Raw genomic sequence first — 7,485 nt, 5'->3', positions numbered from 1 at the left:
GGCTCTGTCTCCTCCACCTCTCATCCTCATTTAGAAAAAAGGAAGCCATCTCATAGCATTTATGTGTTCATTCTGTATACCTGAAAATTGGCAAAGACCCTCACCACTGCATTCCTTTTTAAGTCAACTTATAAGAAAAGGTGAGACTTCCCTGGTGGTGTGGTGGCTAAGACTCCAAGTTCCCAATGCAGGGGGCCAGGTTCAATCCCTGGTCAGGGAACTAGATCCAAATTGCCACAACTAAGACCCAATGCAGCCAGATAAGAAAATAATATTTTTTGAAAAAGAAAAGTTTTTTTTTTTTTTTTTTTAATGAGGGCAGTGAAGTTTCAGCTTGGCAACCTAGGAATGATTAGCAAATTTATAGATGTAGTGCTTCCTTACATGTTACTATTTTCTCCAAATTTTCTGCAGTGATTACTTATATTTTTTATAATCCGGAAGGGGACAGTTTAGGAAAAAATTTTTTTGCCAAAGGATGAATTAAACTATATGTCTATTTTAAGAGACAAGTCAGAAGAGAGAAAACAAGGCAGCAATGATGAGGATTCTCAGGGTTTCGGAGAGCATAGATTTCCTAGCACTGTCTGCCCTCTATTTTCCTCCTGTTATTTCTCTGGTCCCTGCCTCCCCCTCAATCATACATAGGCAATGATACTGCACTTCTGGGGTTCAGGGGGCAGGCATTTGGAGACATTATTAGAACTGTTCTGTAATCAAACATGGCCAAATTGTGATCGTTAAAGATTTACATAACAATTAGAGTGGGCTTTTTGGTGGGGTGGGGGGCGGGGAAAGAAAGCAGCTCAACTTGGGATGAGAATGAAGAAAGAAATCTCTATGAAGGCTTGATGAATGTGTTCCCTGCTGATTACAACCCGATCATATTTACTGAGGAAGAGTCCAGAAAACTGCAGGTGCTGTCCAAACTCTTAGCTGTTGTCTGTGAACTTTATCCTGCTGAAAAAGTTGTGTTGGTATCCAACTATACATGAACCTTGGATATTTTACAAGAAGTATGCAAGTGTCATGGATATGCTTATACAGGACTTGATGGACAGACCCCCAGTTTCTCAAAGGCAGCAAATTGTTGATGGCTTTAATAGTAAATACTTGTCTGATCTTATTTTTTTGTTAAGTTCAAAAGCTGATGGTGTGGGACTTAACCTTATTGGAAAGTGAAGTCGCTCAGTCGTGTCCAACTCTTTGTGACCCCATGGACTGTAGCCCACCAGGAACCTACGTCCATGGGATTTTTCAAGCAAGAGTACTGGAGTGGGTTGTCATTTCCTTCTCCAGGGGAGCTTCCTGACTCAGGGATCAAACCTGGGTCTCCTGCATTCTAGGCAGACGCTTTACCATCTGAGCCACCAGGGAGGATCTCACTTAATTCTCTATGACATTGATTGGAATCCAGCTACTGATATCCAGGCAATGTCTAGAGTGTGGAGAGATGGTCAGAAGCACCCTGTACATATTTCCAGGCTCCTCCTAACAGGCACAATAGAGGAAAAGATCTATCAAAGACAGATCAGTAAACAAGGTCTTTCTGGGGCAGTTGTAGACCTATCCAAGACATCTGATTATATTCAGTTTTCAGTGGAAGAACTTAAAAATTTGTTCACATTGCATGAAAGTTCGCATTGCGTTACTCATGACCTGCTTGGCTGTGAATATCCAGGAGAAAATCATACAGGTGATTCATTGGAAAAACTCCCTGAGTCTAGAGATTGTCAGCTTGGTCCACATCAACAGAAGTCTAACTCCCTGAAACCTCTCTCCATGTCACAACTGAAGCAGTGGAAACACTTTCCTGGAGATCATTTAAATCTTACAGATCCTTTTCTTGAAAGAATAAGAGAAAATGTATCATTGTTTTTTCAAAATATAACCAAACTGTTGCTATATAATGAAATATTGCTTTATGACATTACTTTGCTTCCCCCTTTAAAAAGTTAATCTAGTTAGTAATTTTGGGAAACAAATAGAATTATTTTAATTACAATAATATATTTTGTTGCATGCTATATTGTAGTTTTGATACACTAGTCAAAATTGACTTCTTTAATGTTTTGTGTATGTTCCTAAATATTGAAACATTAAAGACATACTTCTATCATCCTATTAAAAAAAAAAAAGAGTCAAATAACTAACAGGTAGATTAAGAAGCTACCAGTGAAAATGGATAGAGCTTCAGCTCAGGAGTCAACAAATCTGAGGTTTAATTCCTGTTTTTCCACTTAATCTTAATTTCTGGGCACTCAGTCTTTTCTTCTGTCAAATGGTGATGAGCATATCAATGTTTCAGAGTAATTGTAAAGATTAATGACAAGTTATGTGACACATGACAAGTTCTGAATAAATGTAATCATGGTGGGACAGTGATTTTATTTAATGTACTACTCAACATCAGATTCATTTTGGCAAGCCCTGATAAACATTTGAATTCAGGTGTGTTCATGAGAACAAACCATCTTGATGTAAATAGATAGCTCTAAAGTTTGTCTCTGTTTCTCCTGCCAAAGTGTCTCAGCAGAGCACTACAAAACCATATTGGGTGGTTTGGGGACCTGTACAAATTCTGGGACAAAATTTTAGTTTTTCTCTTGTGTGGGGTACTATGCCATTTCTAAAGAATCTATGGTTGAATTTACAGAGTCATTTGTAATTTTAATAAATTTAGTTGCTCTTACATCTTCAAATTTAAAAGTTATAATCATTTTGGTTTTTTTCCAGAGTTCTATAGAACAAGAGCAATCATTTTTGAACAAACTTGAAAATTGTATTAAAGATTGTGACACTTTTAATAATGCTTTGCACAAACCCAATAAATACTTATGTATTATTAGATGCCCACCCAACCTCCTTAAACAATGGCCACACTACAGAATCGAATGGAAAAGTGCCTCTTGTGAAGTTTCTTCCACACTGTAGAATTAAGGCATTAAAAGATGCCAGCAGCTTCAGAACTAATTTCATAAACTACTTAAGCATTTCCCTAGCCTGTTTGGTGCTATTTTTTTTAACAGCATTTAAATTAAAACTTACTATGCCAGCTTAATGAGTTTTTCTTTTTTCTCTTTCTTTTCTTTTCTTTTTTTTTTAAAGAAATGCTGTTTAGACTAACAGCATGTTTAGATTTATGCACTCATCTCCCTCCAGCCCACCACCACTGTCTACTCTGCCTGCCTGGACCATTGCAGTTGACTCCTGTCTGGCTTTCCTGTCTCTCACAGGCTGCTCTTGCATACCACTGCAGTCTTTGTAAAATGTCAATCTACTCTGAGCCTGTGACCTGCTAGATAACAAGAGCTATTGAGCACTTACTGTGCCTAGCATTGTGTTCAGCACTTTACGTTCATTATCTCATTTAATCCTTGAAACAATCCCATGAGATAATCTCCATTTTGTGAAAAAGCAAAGGGAGGGCTCAGAGAGGTTAAGTAAATCGTGCAAGTAAATTGTAGATTACATCTTGGATTTCATTCATCCACTTAATTACACACACTCCTCCCTGACTACAGCCGTGGCAACATGACAGCAAATGCAGTCAGTGTGGTGACACCTTAGTCACATGCTGTCTTCATGTCTGGGATGCCCTCACCCACTTGGTACTCAAATGGGGTCTCAGCACTGCGAAGCCCTACCAGATATCCCTCCACCTCCCAACTTAGTCCCAGAGGCACACCTTCCAACATGCTGCTTTGCCATCCTTAGTTTATCTGTCTCTCTTTCATCAAATGTCATGAGGGTTGGGAGTTAATGATACTGTGTTTTTATTCATTTACACATAGCCTGGGAAGTAGTAGAAACTCAGTAAGTGTAAAATAAATGCTGAGATTCTCAAGAGTGTCTTACTGATCTTTATATCCCCTCAAACCAAGCTGCAAAACCAGGAGGTCAACCTGGATGGGACAGATTGACTGAGAGGCAGTCTGGTGGGCTACAGAAGTGGGGTGTCATAAGCCATGGGCAGAGAGTAGATAGCAATGCCAAAACTGGAGATAGAGGCCAGGGGCCAGCTGGACAAAGAGGGGGATGGCTATGGAGCAAGTAGAGATGGTAGAGTGTATTAGGGTTCTCTCGAGAAACAGAACCAAATACAAAAAGGAATTTATTAAAAGGAATTACAGCTCACACTGTTACAGAAGCTATAAGTCCCAAGATCTATTCAGAAGGCTGGAGACCTAGGAGAGCCCATGATGTAGTTCAGTCTGAGAGGCAGCATGCTTAAGACACAGGAAGAGCCAACGTTTCCATTTGAGGAGGGATCCTGGGTTTTTTTTCCCTGCCTTTGGACTCAAAGACGCTCAGGCAGGAGGAATTTCCTTTTACTCTCAGGAAAGTCAGCCTTTTTGTTCTACTCAGGCCTTGAACTGATTGGATGGGGCCCACCTGCCTTGAGGAGGACAATCTGCTTAATTCATTCTACCAGTTCAAATGTCATGCAGAAACACCCTCACAGACAAACTAAGGATACTGTCTGACCAAATGTCCGGGCACCTTGTGGCCCTGTCAGGTTGACACATAAAATTAACCAGGTGGTGAATAGGTTGGAGTAGAGTTCACCCAGGAAGACCTCGTGGGCACAGGTTTCCATCGGAGTCCCTCTTTTATGTGCATAGTTCTTAAAGAAAGTGTCCCTTCCCAACAGTCAACAGCCTGAGGAACTTATTACTTCTCACCACTCTGCCCTCAAACCTGTTCCTTCTGTGTACTTCTCTCCTCAAATTTCCAGCCACACAGGCCTTATTTTGGAGTCATCCTTCATTCATCCTGGTCCTCGGTACAAACATTTAAAGTTGCCAAGACCTTTCAGCTCTTCTCGTACAATGCTTCCCGCATGCCTCATCTTCCTTCACTGTTGCTGCTCTCCTACTGTGGAATGACGACTACTCAGTTTTTTAAATGGGAAGAATTGGGTGAGGCGGGTCACTGTCTGGTGGCAAAGGAGATTTGGAAGACTGGTTTTGAAGCTGCCTTCACGGGACAAAATGAAATTTTCTTTAGGCTGTATGTTACACAATCATATGGCAAAGTTTTATACAAGGTATGCTTTATAATAATTGAGGAAGTGTTCATCGTATATACTAAAGTTTTGTGGTGGAGATTATGATGGGGAGACCCTATTTTCTATAACAACTATTAGAATTGTTTCTTAAACAGTTTCTTTCACTCCAAGCACTTTCTCTTTTGTTACTGGATAAATCTTCCTAAAGCACAGCTTCAATACTATTACTACTCAAAAACCTTCACTGGCTCCCCACTGCCTATTAAATAAGCAGCAGTCTGTAAATGGACTTTGTGGCCCTTCAAAATATGGATTCCACTCATTTTTTCTGACTATGTATCCTATGAATCACCATTGCTTCTTGTGCCAACCAGGAATGCATTTGGATACAAATATCAAGTATATCCAGTGTATGCTGGCTTAAACAAATAGAGAACTATTTTTCTCATTTAAGAAATTAATAGGTCTGCAGTCCAGGGCTAGTGCAAGTATTCAACAATGGATGCAAACTCCTTCTGTTTCTCTGTTCCATCATACAAGCATACGGCTTTGACCTTGAGGTTTCCCGGGTGGCTCAGACGGTAAAGAGTCTGCCTGCAATGAGGGAGACCCAGGCTTGATCCTTAGGTCTGGAAGATCCCCTGGAGAAGGAAATGGCAACTCACTCCAGTATTCTTGCCTGGAAAATCCCATGGACGGAGGAGCCTGGCGGGCTATAGTTCATAGGGTCCCAAAGAGTCGGACACAACTGAGTGACTTTCACTTTCATAACCTCAAGATGTACTTCCAGGCATCTCACCTACATTCCAAGTAGGAGAAAGAAGAGACATCAAAGGGCAAAAGTTGAAGGAAGGTGCATGCTAATTTAACCTGTCCTGTTTTTATGGATAAAGGGAATACTTTTCTAGAATGCTAACCTAGCAATCTTCTGCTTATGACTCAATGATCAGAAGAGTGTCACACGGTGGAAGGTGACTGGGGGAGGCAGAATTGTAGATGGAGGTGGGCCAGCCAGTCAGTAGTACCTGCCACACACACACCTACTCTAATTAGGTGGCTCACTCACCTTAGTCCACATCTGCCTTCACATCATTTCCTCTGCCTTCAATATTTGCCCCGCCCCCTGTTTGTTGAAGGCCTTTCATTTTTTCCTTTCAAGTCCAGATGAAATACTGCTTTCCCCAAGATGTCTTCCTGATCTCCCTCAAACCTCTCTGATAAAGTTTCTCCTTTTGAGATCAACCACTGTTTGTATTTCTGTTGTACCTGGAATATTCACACTGTACTCTGGTTAGTTAGATGTGTTTCATCTCTCTGTCTATATTTTGAAGTCCAAGAGAACAGGGAACATGCCCCATTCATCTTTGTATTTCTAAGGCAACTCAGCACAGAGTAGGTATTCAGTAAGCATTGGATGAATGCACGCATCTTCTGCCATATTCCATTCTGAACAGACAAGTGTGCGGCACCCACACTGCGTCTGTAATGGCCCCTCTCATCCAAGTTAAAGGAGAACATGTGCAGTCCTCTGTGAGTACTGGCTGCTGTCCTCTGTCCTCAGCCAAAGCAAGGACATCTGTGGTGGTAAGACGACTATCTACCCATGCTTCTTATGTCCCTTTGCCCAAATGTGCAGCTGTTTCCTGGGTGGGAAAGTAAGGGAACAGTAAAAATCAGACAAAATAACAGCACTTTTAACAGGAGTCTTGTGAGTGTATGAGGCATAAATGAAGAACTTTGTGCTACAATATAAGTAATAATAATATTAATACCAACTAATATCATTTATTAAATTCCTTATGCCAAGCACAGAATTTTGTATGCGTTGTCCCTTGGATTCCTCATAAGAACATACTCATTTATTAAATAAGGAAACCAAGTTGCAGAAAGATTAGGCAATTTGCCCAGGGTTACAAAGCTTCTAGATGGCAAAGCTGGAGAGACACTCATTTCTTAGTACAAGCCTGTGAAGGGAAAAGCTGCAACCCAGAGAAGTCAAGTGACCTGCCCAAGGCTGTGCAGTGCAGTGGTTAAGAGGATGGGCTCTAGAGTTAGACTTCCTGGGTGGGAATCCTCATGTGACCTGGGGCAAATTGTTGAAAGTTTCTATGCCTCAGTTTCCTCATCTGTAAAACAGGGGTTCCAGTTGCTTCATAGGTTCTTATGAAAACAAAATGAGTAAGTATACTTATTGAGACTGGCCTATCACCTGATCCAAACTAAGTATTTGGTAGCTTAGCCAGGGCAGGGCTGCCACTAGCCTGTGTGATACAGTGGCCTGAGGACAGCTTGCCTGGTGTATGAGTGGAGGAAAGTTGGACATTCAGATATATTTTGGTCCTTCTGGAGAAAAGAAATGAATACTGCTTTCTGGCTATCAGGGGTAGGAGTCCTGCTTCTCCTCCAAAAGGGACTCCTAAGTTTACTGACCCCATGCTTCAGAAAGTCACATCTTTTGAACAGAATAATGGTGC

The 7,485-nt window shown here is 41.1% G+C and overlaps 1 non-coding gene across 1 annotated transcript; it reads right to left on the bottom strand.

The window, feature by feature from the left end:
* Positions 1 to 1,304: 1,304 nt before the first annotated feature.
* TRNAS-AGA (transfer RNA serine (anticodon AGA)) lies at positions 1,305 to 1,377 on the bottom strand. Its single transcript has one exon. It is a non-coding gene; the product is annotated as a tRNA-Ser (tRNA).
* Between the last annotated feature and the right edge of the window lie 6,108 nt (positions 1,378 to 7,485).

This window comes from Bubalus kerabau, chromosome 10 (assembly GCF_029407905.1).
Source record: "Bubalus kerabau isolate K-KA32 ecotype Philippines breed swamp buffalo chromosome 10, PCC_UOA_SB_1v2, whole genome shotgun sequence".
NCBI lineage: Eukaryota > Metazoa > Chordata > Mammalia > Artiodactyla > Bovidae > Bubalus > Bubalus kerabau.
The sequence above is the reverse complement of the archived record's forward strand: the minus strand, read 5'-3'. Positions and strand labels throughout refer to the sequence as shown.